The 15267-nt window shown below is 44.3% G+C and overlaps 1 protein-coding gene across 3 annotated transcripts in view; it reads right to left on the bottom strand.

Annotated features, from left to right (window-relative positions):
* Positions 1-15267, bottom strand: part of Satb2 (SATB homeobox 2) — a 213463-nt gene that overhangs the window by 174099 nt on the left and 24097 nt on the right. The window lies entirely within an intron of this gene.

The raw sequence follows: 15267 nt of genomic DNA, 5'->3' as shown, positions 1-15267 counted from the left end.
ACGCCAGCCTACATAAAATATTCCAAGTGCTTTAAAGGGGGAGCACTTTAAGTGCCCTATCAACAATGGGACACAGGATGATTCTTCCACACCAGACAACAAACACACACCACCTCTCCCAGGACAGCTGTGGAATAGGGTACCGAAAGACTTACAGCATGACAGAGACCTTGGTGGGTCCCGTGGTGGGTGGGGGATAGATACCACCAACGAAAAAGACAGAAAAGTCCCTATGTCTACGTCTACTCCTCTTATCACAAGGAAACACAGAGAGCAAGAAAATAGTATCGGTAATTCACACCCAGTATCTCAAGTTGAGGTGCTGCATGCATTGAAGCCAAGAAGACAAAAGAAGTAAACAGATTTATCTGGCTTCTGTGCTCTATATTAACAATAGCAATCTATTTTGTGGTACACTGTGTGTGTGTGTGTGACGTATGTGTGTATGCATGCGTGTGTGTATGTGTGTATATGCGTATGTGTATATGTGCATGTATGCGTGGGTGTGTGTATGCGTATGTGTATGTGTGCGTGTATATGTGTGTATATGTGTGTACTGTATATGTGTGTATGCATGTGTGTATGTATATGTGTGTGTATGCGTATATGTGTGTGTGTCTAAATATCAAGGTCAGTTGTCTTCCTCAATCACTGTACATCTCGTTTTTTGCTACAGGGTCTCTCATAAACCAAAATTCACCAATTTGCCTAGAGTGTCTGACCAGCAAACCAGGAATCTTCCTGTCTCCGCTGCTCTAGTGTTAGGATTATGGCCACACTCTAGCACGCCTGGCTCTTGTACACAGCTGCTGGGGATGGAACCCGGGTCCACACAGTCGCACAGCAAACATTTTACTGAGCCAATCGCTAGTCATAGCAATAACAATATTTTTAAAGTGATTTTGTATTATGATTATCATTATTACTGTGGCAAGGCTGTAGGCATGTGTGCGGGCACGCATGCAATGGGCTATATATGGAGGCCCAAGACCAAACTTTTGGCCTCAGTTCTCTCCTTATGTGGGTCCGGGGACCAAACCCTTGCTATGGGTCAAGGGCAATGGAAACTGCTTTACATGACTTATTTCTTTTAGCCAGGCAACTCTGCAGAGGAAGAACTTAGGATCACTCTGGTTGAATAAATGGAAAAATTGAAGCAGAGTCACAGACTGAAATCACCAAGATTACCTCCAGAGTCACAGACTGAAATCACCAAGATTACCACCAGGGTCACTGACTGAAATCACCAAGATTACCACCAGGGTCACTGACTGAAATCATCACCAAGATTACTGCCAGGGTCACAGACTGAAATCACCAAGATTACCGCCAGAGTCACAGACTGAAATCACCAAGATTACCGCCAGGGTCACAGACTGAAATCACCAAGATTACCGCCAGAGTCACAGACTGAAATCACCAAGATTACCGCCAGGCAGTCACACGGTAGGAACATGTGACGGCCATGGCAAGCCCTCTGTCATCACCCTCCACTTCAGTCAGGCCACACTGCCAGCTCCCGCGTGATCTCGCAGGGTCACAGGGCAGTGACAGAGCCACCACACTCATCGGGAGCAGATCCTACCAGTTTCTTGGAGACAGGAAACTAGTAAACCAACTGAGCATTTGTGTTTACTATACCATAAACTAAAGGTGCTTCAGAACTGATGTGCAGTGCTCAATTTATTAGAAACCTTTATTTTCAAACCTCATTTACTGGGACGGCCACATCATTTCATACCATAAAGGAGTCGCTTCCAGCCAACTGTCAAAGATAAATAAGAAGAAAGGAAGGTAATAAGGCATCGAATGTGATGCACATGAAGGAAGTGATGCTTCCCGTGTGTCTGATCCTGTCATGCAGGATGGTGCAAAAGGGGCCAAGTGATGCTTCCCATGTGTCTGATCCTGTCATGCAGGATGGTGCAAAAGGGGCCAAGTGATGTTTCCCGTGTGTCTGATCCTGTCATGCAGGATGGTGCAAAAGGGGCCAAGTGATGTTTCCCGTGTGTCTGATCCTGTCGTGCTCCAAGTGGGTACAAAAGGGGTCAAGATTTACCACACGGGTCTCTCCCTTTCCTCTCTGACACCAGATCTGGTCTCGATTCTATCCTGCACATTCATCACCAACCAGGTGGCTCACAAAAGGGAGGAGTAGCAGCCAGTGCCTCCCCCGTGGACTGCACTGACCACACAAGATGGCTCTCTCATTCATCCAGAATTGCTAGTGTAGCCCTAGCCTCGATAACAGCCGGAACCCTTTGAAAACTCAGGATACGCAAAGGCCTGTGTCAGCGTGGGGACAGGGGTCCCCTGAAAAGGGCTTCAACTTAGAAGACCTGAATTTTGCATTGTTATCTTCCTCCACCACGGAAAGCTAGAAGACACGCAATGGCTTCAGTCTAACGGGAAGAATTAAAAGATTCTTGCTCACTCTTACTATGAATAAATTCTCCTCCAGAAGAAGTCAACACATACCTTCCAGGACACTATCCAGAGCATTGAGAGATTATGTCCTATCTGGCACCCCCAAGCCCTTCCCTTGGAAATGGTCTCTTCCCTTCACAGAACAGAACACCTTACTTCAGAGGAGGAAGCTTACGCCAAAGGTCGATCAGAAAAACGTATCTGCATGCTGTGACTTCAGAAGTTCAACCTGGGCTTTGCTTGCCAGCGTGTTTTAGAAAAAAATAATTGAGCATGGCGATAAATCACCTCGAGATGCCCATGCCGAGGCTGTGCCGCCTGGAAACGGCTCACGTCGTATGGTAACGTGCTCGGCTGCTCCCTCTGCGCGAGCAGCACTTGTAATGAAAACACAGTCATATATCTTGATTTGTCAGAGAACAAATCAGTTTTATCTGTTCATTTTGTGCTTTAGTGTCATAGGTATTTTAGAAAACATAATTTATAATTCTTCATGCAATTATATATGAAATTAAATCATCTTCCTTCTCCAGAAGCGTCAAAATATTTCAGATTAAGTAGAACGCATTCGCAATGTCTTTGAAATTCTCTTCCTTTCTCCCTTCCTCCCATTCTACACCCTGAAGGAAAAAAAAATGAAGAAAGGAAAGAGGAGAGAAATATTTAGCATTTTAATGAGTGACTCTAGTTATACGTAAGGCTTGATATCAGTCTTTATGCTTTGGCGGAATGGGGAGGTTGAAAGTGGGTTCTTACAACATAGCCCAGGATGGCCTCGCAAATGCAGCTGTCCTCCGGCCTCAGCTTCCTGTGTGCCGGGATTATGAGCATGCACCATCATGCCCAAATATCATTAATAGTAATTCACTGTTACAACAATGCCTTAATCACACCGAGAGGCAGGAAGACTGGATTTAAATGTTTGGACACTGGCTGCAGTGCATCTCTGCAGTGGACCCTGGGGCCTGTCGTTTAATCTCCCTCTGTCTCGGTTGTCTCAGCTAGGAGATGGGAAGAATCACACCGCACAAGATTCGTATGCTTCGAATAGACGCACAGCAAGCTCTGCTTGCTGGCTAACACCCTAACTGGCAAGGGCGCCCTCACCATTCCCTGTCAAAGCATGAGACAGGTACAAGAGCCCTCGGAGCCTGTGTTCTCATGGCCACTCAGAAGGTATCCAACAGCACAGAAGAGGAAAGCACACTTTTAGGGGCGTGGTTCAGCGGAAAACTGGTTAACAAACTTCCGGGGGAGTCTCCCTTGAGGAGTCCAAGCTCACACATGAGGAAGTCTTTCTTTGTATGACTCTGAGAAGCCCATGGATTTGGGTGTGTATGTCTTTCCTTCTGAATGTCTGTCTTCGTCTTACCCCTTATGTTTAAGCCTATAATAAAATATCTTTATTAAACTCAACTGTGCAGTCAGGGCACCTTATCTAAGATGAGATGACCCAATCCCAAAGATTCCTCACACTAATGGCCATCACTGCTGGCTCACTCCTTTTACTTGAATTGGCTAAAAGACAATCTGCCAAGAGTTCAGCAAGCTCGTGGTATGTCACCAGTCACCTCGGAAATGTCCTCCAAAAGCCAAAAAGGGGTTTTTATTTTATTTTTTTAATCTCAACTGCATTTATTTTTTTTAAACTGCATTAATTTAAATTACAAGTAGGTAGATTTAAATATTTCCCAGAATTAGAAGGGACCAAGAAGCAAACGATACCCTAATCAGTGTTACAGAGAAATCTCCAGCCACATCTTCTCAATAAAACAACTATCTGACACCTAAAACGCTGACCAGCCCTTGCTAGGTCTATTCAGGAACTTCAGCGACACCTCCCTGTCCAGGAGCCACCTAGAGAAAGGGCTCCCTCTCCTCCTGTGAGGGCAGCTCCCACAGTGAGCTGGTGACTCCAGAAGGGAAGGACATCAACTGGGGGGCCGCCTGTGCTTACAGGGAAAGGCTCTGCCAATGCCAAGATTAAATACACAAAGAGCTATAACCAGGCCCACATCCAATCTGCTAAGACTATAGAGAAGCCAGACCCATGTTAGAACTCCAAAGTGCTGAAGAGAGACCAAGCAAGATGTTTAATCTCATCTAGTAGGGCCTGAGGTCTAGGAGAAATGGCCTCAATCGGACTCAAGCAAGCGAGGGAGCGCTCCTGACTTGCCTGACAAATTCCCTACCTCCGACCTCCGGCTGTCTTTAGTCACTCCAAACACAAGAAAAACACTCCCTCCGAGCATCCCCAGCGACACTTTCAGCAAAGCTCCATCCTGGTGCGCACAGCAAAACCAGAAGCTAACAGACTAACTGTCATCAGTTATTAATCCCCAGGCCAAGGGACATCTTCACACAGGGCTGTCATTGTGGAGCTCGTAAGCCCTCAGTCACTGGCCCACACAGCGATGCGTATGTGCTTCTCAGAGAGGAAGGAAGCCCAACACGCGGGCCACAGCAAGACGGCTACAGAAACAAAAATATGAAACCAATTAACTGGAGTTTCTTGAATGGCACAAAGTTTTCATACCCTTCTTCCATGTTACAAAAAAGAAAAAGAAAGGTATGAAGCAAAAAAAGAAAAAGAAAAGAAGCCCTCCAACACAAATTTAACTCTTTATTTACCACAAGGTAGGGGTGGAAAGAAAGCAGCCCCAGATGGGGGCCTGGTTTAATAACTGGCCTTCCACCTGTGACAGTTCACTAGATGCTGGAATAAATCTGATGATGGAGCACAGGATGGTCACAGCTCAGCACTTACCGCTTCTGATGTTAAACATTTCTCCTGCTTAATGAACATCAGAAAGGAAGACAAAAGGAACAAGGGTTTCCATTTACTCTGATGGTCAGAGCATCACGGCTGTGTGACATTGGGAACAATAATACAGAAAATGGAATAGGAGCGTGGTGATATCATAAAGCTGACAGGTGAAACGCTGCATATATAGAAAAAGGACCACGGAAAAGTAGCATCATGTCTTCCTTAGTGTTTGCCATGGGAGATATTTTGGTGTCTTTCTACTTTTTAATTGCTCACTTTTCTATAGTTAATGGACATCAGTTATTAGAAAAAGGGATTGTTAAAGCCTAATGCTTTTATATGGTGCTGAGATACATACAAAAAGAGGGACAAATTAAACAGGCTTTTATAAAATGCTGTCCAGCCTGGAACCCCGGCTCGGGAGGCTGAGGCAGCAAGTAGCAAGTTTGAGGCCTGCCTGGCAACAGAGAGATCCTATCTCAAAAACAAAACAAAAACGAACAGACAAACGAAGACTAAACTGACAATCTGTAAATACAGTAAAAGCAGGCAGTGGTTGGCACACATGGGGCCAGTGCTTCTGGGGTCGAGCGATTCACCCCTTTGATTCTCAAGCATCAGCTGCAATGCGGATGTTACAATACAAACTACCACGTTGCTCTAGGGACTGGATAAGTTAAGGCATGGCAGACAGAGCCATAAGAGCTGGGACAAAAGAAGTGCTTGATAAATGCCAATTATGGGAAATAGACCACTGAGTGTATGGCTCAGCAGATAAGGATGTTTCCTATACAGTCATGAAGAAGACCTGGGTTCTAGTCCCCAGCACTACTTCTGTCAAAAGATGGCCATAGCTCTGCATGCTGGTGACCCCAGCACTACTGGAGGGCAGGGTAGGCAGCAAAGACAGGAAGCTTGCTGGGGACTTGCAGTGACCAGTCTAGTTCTGGGTTCAATGAGAGACTGAAATACATGCTATTACACGACACATGCATGCATATATATATGCCTTATTCAAAGTTTCATTTCTCTCATAAGAACTAAACCATAGCTCAACAGCAACTCATTCTAACAACGCAACATTTAGCTGATATCAAAAATGAATTACTGCACACGGCTAATAGATTTTGTTTGGAAAAAAGAGAACTTTAATCTTTCTGTTGTTCATGTCGTTTCATTTTTAACCCTTAAAACCAACCTAAAACCTTCGGTTTTATACTGGTTAAGCATTTGTCCCCAGAAGCCAAAACCTTCACACCAGATGGGGCGCCTAAGGGGCTCCTCCAACCTTCTACTACGCAGTGAACTGAATATCTTCCCAACATGGAACACAGGGCAGGGACATTGTATATCGGATGGAACAAGCCCTTGTGTATAACTGATAATAAGAATTAGTTAAGTGATAGCATGAAGAGATAGCATGCTGGAGAACCAGAGACTCAAGGCACACCCCTCCAACTCTCCACTCACTTGAAATGGTGCTCAAAAAGCTAAAGATCTAAAAACACGTGTCTTTCCAAATACCGCTGCCATGTCTCTTCCCATGTAGGTTATGTGAAACCAGCCCCCTTGAAGTGAAGTCTCTCCACCCCCTTACAAAATACCCTTCCAAGACACAGACACTCTGAATTGCTATTCATCGTCTCGGCTCTGGAGCATACAATCCTCCAAACCAGAAGCTGGTCAACCTGGTCATGCCTTGAGCAGGAATGGACTTCCCACTTAACTGAGCTCCCTCGCTGGTGGGTGTTTTCCATGGGAGACTACCAGGCTTATTTGACGGAACTAACAAGGGCACACAGGTTGGGAATGTGCTATAAGCGTTCCACAGCCCACTCTCTGATTCACAAAACCAACATAAGGAATATGTCAGAAGCAGCTCTCTGCCAAGCTGGAGCTGAAAGCTGGGAGCCCCGGGGGACCTTGGCACTGTCTGATTTGCATATAGGCCGCAGCAACTTTTCTGTAAGAAGCCTACAGACCACCAGTTCTGTGTCGACTCATATCTCATCAGACCAAGCAGAGGAAAGCCTGCGTGCTTCCTCATGTTGACACCAACACTTTCGCCAATTACAGTTTCTCGGGGAAGAAATGTCACTTGTCCTAAAACCCCAACGTCAGACTCACTAGAATTCAAAAACACATTGCTGTGCCCAGTTTCAGATGCCCCTGCCATCCCCTATGCTCTCTCTGGCACCAGGTGAAACCCAATCAAGATGCCTATGGGTGGCCAAGCGGCCAGCTCAATGCTCGCTCTTCACCCCTGCCCTACAAAGCCACCGGTGAGCTTTTCCTCTGTCAGCCTTCAGAGCTGCCCAAAGCAGGGGACAGGTCACAGCCTTCTGATGGTACACGGATGAGTGAGTAACAGCAGAACCCAGGTCCCATAAGACTACAGAAATATCCAGAAATGTTGGACGAAGTCTAGATGTAAGACATGGAATGAGAGGCCTTATAATGGTGGCGCCTCACCGTTTCAGAGAATTAACCGGAATTGTGGGCTTTAAACATGACAATCATTCCCCAAAAGCGAAGAAGAGATATGGAAGAAGGTTTCTTTTTAATATTTTAAGATTACAAAATCCGACATGAATATCAAAATACATTTTACTTAGTTGCGAAGGATGGCGTAAAAACAAAGACTGGGACTAACATGGATGGGCAACTTTGAAGGGGTTGCCAGGGCGAAGGCAGCACAGGAGAATATCTGTAAGTGTATTAATAAGTGATGAACTCCTTGATGGACCCTGTGCTGCCTCTTAGGGCACAAACAGACCAAGAAGGCAGCCAGCGACTAACCTCGTATTTAAAATCACAGTCGCGAAGGTTACGCTTTACAATAGAATAAAAGTCAAATACAGAATAAAGCAAACTGGAGTTCCCATCAGTATCGGTAACCCCTTCCAGTAGCATTCACAGCCAGATACACGCATGAGACACTGGAAAGTGTGCAAATAGAAGCACATAATATACAAAATTACAGAGGAACAATAAACAGAGCCAGTCAGTCATTTGATTTATTAATAAAAGCTGTCTGCCTTGGAGGGTCAACCTGCTCCACCTGGATCACCTGACTCGTTCCACATAAGCACCAAAGTACAAAGTCAGCTGCTCGGCCCCTCTTGGTCATGGATCTCCCTGCTATGCAGCCAAGTTAGCCTTTGACTACAATCCTGCATGAGCTTCCTCGGTGCCAGGATGGCAAGCACTGGGCTACCGTACATGGCTGGATATTTTAAAAATATGGATCCAATGAGAAATGGCGAGATCAGAGAGAATTTGAGATCACCTTGCATTTTCTGCCCTCAGTAGCTTGCTATAGGGACAGGGTCCTATGTGTTCCAGGCTGGCCTTTATCTCTATGTAGTAGCTGGATGACCCTGGACGTCCGAATCTTTCACTCCAACCTTCCAAGGGCTGGGATTACAAGTGTGTGCCACCACTCCCACCTGTAGCAGTGCATGTGTTGAGTTTCATGCGTGCTGAGCAAACACTCAACCAAATGAGCCGCATCCCCAGCCCCCCGCCATGGTTTTCTTTAAGTATGATCCGCTAAGATGCTAGGCATCCCAAGCGTTGACTAGGGAGTCTCGTCCTATCCGAATTCACATGTAGACAATACTTTTATCAGTTGCCTTTCACATGAGCCATGATTACATATTTACATATTCAAAATGGCGCATACTATGACAAAATAAACAGGGATGGAAAGGCAATAAACATTTATATTACATATTTCATCTTAACTATACATTGGACAAGGACATAGATAAGAGTACTTTCCTCTTGGTATGTAGCTCCAGGGAGTGTTTCAGGTTTTGTCACGTGGACACAGAGAACACGATGTGATGCAGCAGGAGAGGCCAGCATGGCAGGAAGGGCCTGTTAAAAACATGCGCCATCCCAGCCCATGGTCTAAACTTTAGCCTGCCTGCGTCCCAAGAGGCTGAGGAAGGGTGACAGCAATTTGGGGGACATTTTCCTGATATTTTAGGGACAGTTTTTTTTTGTTTGTTTGTTTGTTTTAAGAAGCTCATTTATCATTCGCCGGGCGTGGTGGCGCACGCCTTTAATCCCAGCACTCTGAGGCAGAGGCAGGCGGATCTCTGTGAGTTCGAGACCAGCCTGGTCTACAGAGCTAGTTCCAGGACAGGCTCCAAAGCCACAGAGAAACTCTGTCTCAAAAACTCAAAAAACCAAAAAAAAAAAAAAAAAAAAAAAAAAAAAGAAGCTCATTTATCAAAAGTTCGCTCCAAGGCCTAAAACTTCTACATCTAGGCCATTTTCAATATGTCCTTATGGGGGAGGGGAGCAGTCAAAATGTCCCAAGCCTGAGAGCTTAATTAAAGAGGCAAAAGTGGGAGAATAAATAAATAAATAAATAAATAAATAAATAAATAAATAAATAAAGCCAAGAAAGAAGCCGGGGAAACAGGATAGAAGAGAGAGCGCTCTAAACACTTCAATAGGGAAAATGTCAAACCTCAAGGCATGGAGACCTTTCAGCTCCAAGCCACATGTCTTTTAACATTCTTCCTCAAAAAACGTGTGAATTTCCAAACCCTTCTCTGAAGTTTGGACTGAGCTCACTAACTGTTCCCATGAAGAAATTTTAGGGTCAGGGCTTCCATAAAAGTTAGAGGGAAAAAAAAACTCAGAAGAACAATAAAACAAAACAAAACAAAACAAAAAACACACTCTGAATCGAGACACCAAATAAAACTTCTAGAATGTCTTTAATGTAAGTGGATAGAAAAGCCCATGTAATAAAAGGGACCGGGTTGAAATATCAACCATATATCATTTAGAGATATGTATGACTCCTGACTTGAATAACTCAGCACAGGCTGATGAACAGAGAATCTAAGTACATTCCAGTTCAAACCATAACGTAACAGCTAAATCATGAATGAAAACCAACTTCATGGCACACTAGAGAAAAAAAAAATCCTTTGTGGATAAGATTTAGTAAAATACAAAACTCAAAAGACATGCTGGAGGCCAGTGAGATGGACCGGGGGTAAAAGCGCCTTCGACCAAGTCAGATGACCTGAGTTTGAGTCCCAGAACACACAAGGTGAAAGGTTAGAATCATAATGGGAAGCTGACCTCTGACCTTCACCCACTCACTCTGGCACAGGCTCCCGTAAACATCATAGGGGTAAAAATTAAAATTAAATAAAACAAAACCTGTTCTCAGAAATTTAGCAAATGCATTGGATTGTGGGTCTCACTCTGTACTTTGTATTGTAGCTGCTTGTAAGGGAATGGGTGGGTTTCAGGTCTACACACTGAAGAAAGCAAGCTAGCACTCCAGGGACACACACGTTTCTCTAGTTAGTGTGTCTATCCTTTCTACTGCTCGTAACTGAGTGTCAGCCACAGGCCAGCGTACTCTGAAGAAATGGGGGCCCGAGACAGCAAGAACTCTCCACGCGAAGAGCCGAAGTTCAAGAGAAAGATCCTGAAAACAACATTAAGAACTAGCAAAGGGAGGGTTTTCTCTTGGGAAGCAACAATTCCCTGGGACACTTAATGCCTGTGTCCCACCTTGCCAACTACTTCCAGCAGCAGACAAACAACAAGGAATTCTTGCACATATTTTAGGAGTTCACTAACCACCAACTAACCACCAATACAGAGATAAATTAGAATAATATTATATTAATAAAATAAATACATTTAATTTAAAAATAAGTAAATTAGAACCAAACTAATAAATAAATCGTATATATGTTTATGCCCTATCAATCTTACAACGGCTATATCTGAGCTCAGAAGGTCAAAATCAACTAAAGAGTTCTACACACTTAATTTTTTATGTATAATTAAACCACAAAATGTAAGCTCATTGAAAAAAGCATTTCCCCCCATCTCTTGACTTCCAATTGCTGAACCTCCTTACAGGTCTCAGAGGGGAGCCCATCGCTGGGTGTGGTGGCCCAGGCCTTTAACCCTAGCTCTGAGAGACCAGGACAGGCAGGCCTCTGAGTTCAAGGTTAGCCAGCCTACTCTACAGAATTAGTTCCAGGACAGCCAGGCAATGGAGAACAAACCCTGTCTCAAAAAAACAGCTAAAATAATATATAAATAAGTATGCAAACAAACAAGTAAATAAATATGAAATGAGGATTTAATTAGCAGGTAGGTCAGAATTGCTAAGAAACAAGCTTTATTTTCATATCAAGCTTCGGCCTGACCTTAAGGAATTCTTTATTTGACTTTATTTGAAAAAGTCGTGCCCTTTATTTAGTTTTAGAAGGCTGTGAGGTGTGGTAGTAAACACTTGTAATCCCAGCACTCAGAAAGCTGGGGCAGACAGGCTACTTAGAGTTCAAGGCTAGCCTGGAATACAGCATGAGACCTGGTCTAAAAAAAAAACCAAAAACAAAATCAAAAACAATTCTGGTGTCTGCATACTTGTTCATGTTTAATAAAGTCCGTCTCGATTGCTTTGCAAAAGTATCTCTACCTGTTTTTCAAGGAAATGAAAACTACCCATGAATTAGCATGGTCAAATAGATAATCATCATGTATCTGGGAAGCACACTGTCTAAAAGGGGCCTCTGGCAAGGAGTGAAGGGAAGATATTTGGGGAACTAGCCCCCAGCCCAACTCTGAAACTGCAAAGGGTTAGCTTCCTCCTAGAGCACCTCTGGGGTGAGGCACTCCTATCGGCCTGGGCCCTAGAGAAAGCAACTCCCCACTCTTCCCTTGCCTCGATTCCCCTGTCTGTAAAGTGGGAAGCACTCAGGAACTACCTTAGCGGGCTGCTGTGCTGATCAAATGCACCAGGACAGGCAAATCTCTGAGAACAGAGTCTGAGGGAGCTCAGTGCTCCAAGCACTGTCTTGCTGAGAAATGGCTTTGCCCCACTCCCAGAGGCCCAGACAGCGTGCTGGGTCTTTTCTAATCTTCCCATGGAAAGACAGCAGAGGCGACACACACTGTCCGACCTGTGTGTCCACACACAGACACGATAGACGCAAAGGAACAACCCAACAAGACACAGGACCATCAGAGATTCAGAGAATTGGAGGAGGACGTAGAGGTTTATACTGACTTCTGTTCTCATTAGAAGGAAAAGAAATCCTACCTAATCCCACACCAAACCCAGCACCAGTCAGATAATGTGCTGCGTTTGTCTTTCTTCTCTGGACAAAGGTGAAACTTTGGAAAACTGAGGCCACCTGGCACCATACTTCAGTCACATAACACTGACTAAATACATTTCTCTATGCCATGCAATTATTGCAACATAAATGAAAAATAACAATTAATTAGTGCACCCTTTCTTAAACCTACAGTTTTCACGACAAAAATAACCCACCAAGGAGGATTTTGGCTTCCTTATCGCTTAGTGTGTTTGTTTTTAAATACAATCTACTAGCCAAAAATAAAATTTGTAAGTTGGAGAAATAGCCCAGCAGTTAGAAGCATTTGTTCCTCTAATATGGGACTGGGGTTCAGAGCCCAGAACCCACATGGTGGTTTGATAACCACTCATGACCCCAACTGCAAGGGATCTGATGCCTCTTCTGACCTCAACATGTACCAAGCATGCCCACGGTGCATGTATATGCACGCAGGCAAAACACTCACATGCATAAGATAAATTGTTAATCAAATTAATTTTGGAGCTCACTGAGGGAAGAGTGTTACAGATAAAATGACCATTTGCAAATTAAGCCAGTTTACACACAGGGTGACATCATCTGGCCATAGCAGGTGTCTCCTCTCAAAGCTGGCCAAGTACGACCAGTACCTGAAGAGCCCTTGCAGAGTGTGGGAGCTGCTTGGATGCTATGGAAAGCCTCGTGGGACAAAGTTGAAAGGTTGGAAAGGGAAAAATAAGAAGAATGTGAGATTAAGGTGGAGAAAGGTGATTCTGATGAACCCCACACAGCAGCAGCTTCCTAGAGCCCTCTCTTCCAGTAACCTCTGATGCGGAGTAATGGGCTCACAGTCTAGCAGACAGGGCAGGCATCAGCTTCTGGTGTATGTACCATAACGGGTTCAGATGAACACTGCATCTCACTGAGAGTCACACAGTTAGTGGTGTGTGCGCTGGTAAATGAGAAGTATAAGTCAGCTAGATACATAGTTCCTGTGATTTATGATAGTGTCTGCTGCCTTTGTCTCCAGTGCCAATATCCAGCATTTAAATAAATATTTTGTGAACATGGGGATGGGAGTCCTTGGACTCTGGTTCAGTAGAATTGTTGTTTTCCTTTAGAAGCAAATAAATAAAAATCTTTGTGGCTCACCTGGGGGAAATACTCTCTCAGTGAAAGAAATTGACAATCTCATGCTTACAGAAGCATGGGGACACCCCTGATTGGGACTGGATGAGCACACCCCTGATGACTGGGACTTGGGCATCATTGCAAAACCATACCGCAGACATATTTAGTCTTACACAGGCATCTAAACTGCTCTTCCAAGTCAATCACCGAGAAGCTTCTCTGGTCATGTCAAAATGAAAAATCATGTCTCAAGAGCATCAATTTTTTTAAAAAGGTATAAGTAACCCAATATCCTTGTGGCTAAGTCTCCCTTACACCACGGGCACAGGGGGACAGAACCCAGGGTCCCAGGATAGAAGCTACCTTGGGAGAACTATAAAAACATGGAAATATGAGAACAAAACCAAAGAAAGAAAGCAAAAATGACACATATAAACCTTCTGCCTAAGTCACAGATATCACGTCCTCCACTGGGCTGACCGAGCTGTTTGTCTGACTCATAAATAACCTATAAGTAGGTCATTTAATAAGTAGGTAGGAAGCCGCATGCTCCCCATCACCTGAATGACCACCAAGACCTAATACATCCATTCAGAGGAATGAAGGGTCCTGTTTTTCCATTTGTCCCAAACAGATCTTCTAATCATCTAAATGACAAGAAAGATCTAAATATATTGCAAGATTCCTACTTTTCCATAAGAGAGGTATTTAACCTTCTAGTCACCAGAACGACAAGGAGGTACTAATAACATCTTTTCAAAATATGAGCAATTGTGTGTTTTTCCATCTATTCAAAACAGGTCACCAGCTTAAGAAAAAACAAACCCACTCTGATTTTTTTAAGTCTGTGGGGTGTATAATAATAAACCTTTCCCTCCAACATAAAGTATTGATCTAGACAGCATTTTTTATGAGTGGATTCAACATAAAAAAAAAAAACACAACAAGTAGTATTTTTTTAACCTTAGTTTTCAAGCACTTTAGCAATCAAATCATTCTTTTTGGCTCGTCCCCTTGTTCAGTGCTCTGCGGCAGACAATAGTCACGGCTTGCACAGCTCACCTTGGTGAGCAAAACTCTAAGCCCACATCGCTGGAAGTCAGTGGGGCTCCCTGGGGTACCTCTCCCGAGAGTCCTTTCCCTCAGCATGTGCCAAGAATCAAATCTTGGCCACTTAGTGCTCCGTGTTCCACACGTGAGCTCACCATGCACCAAGCAGCTACGCTAACTGAGACAGATAGCCCTGTCAGACAGGAAGCTGGCATGCCAGGATGCAAGCGGTGGGATACAATGACCTTTACACTCAAAGGAAAATGTCCCCCCACAGTGGCACGAAAGTTTATGGGCCACAGGGAGAAGGTTTTTATTTCATTCAGGCACATCCCGTGAAATAAAAAGCAGTGGTGGCCAAATCCGGAACCCCTCACACAAGAAAGGAAGTTGTCCAGGAAAGGAGACTGGCACCCTGCATCACGCTGCTCTAAGGGCAAGGGACTCCACAGTTGCTGCCGGCCCTGTGCCAAGGCTGGCCAAATGCAGGATGTGCCCAGGGCATGGGGAAGATATTCTTGACTGCCCTGAGAGACTTAAACTGTAATTTAAACAAAGTCTACTTAAAAAAAAAAATAAAACAAAAACCACTAATGTGCCTATAGAATGAACTTGCAAGTCTGGGTCCTGTGTTCTCAACTTCTGCATTTTTAACTCCATAAACACTTGACTCCCCTCCCCCCAGCCCCCTTATCAGAACCATTGAAGTCAATTGATCTCTCTTAAGAAGTGAAGTCAGACTCAAGATACAGCAAGAATTCTTGGGACCTACAGGAA

This window comes from Chionomys nivalis, chromosome 26 (assembly GCF_950005125.1).
Source record: "Chionomys nivalis chromosome 26, mChiNiv1.1, whole genome shotgun sequence".
Classification (NCBI taxonomy): domain Eukaryota; kingdom Metazoa; phylum Chordata; class Mammalia; order Rodentia; family Cricetidae; genus Chionomys; species Chionomys nivalis.
This window is presented reverse-complemented; position numbering and strand designations above follow the sequence as displayed.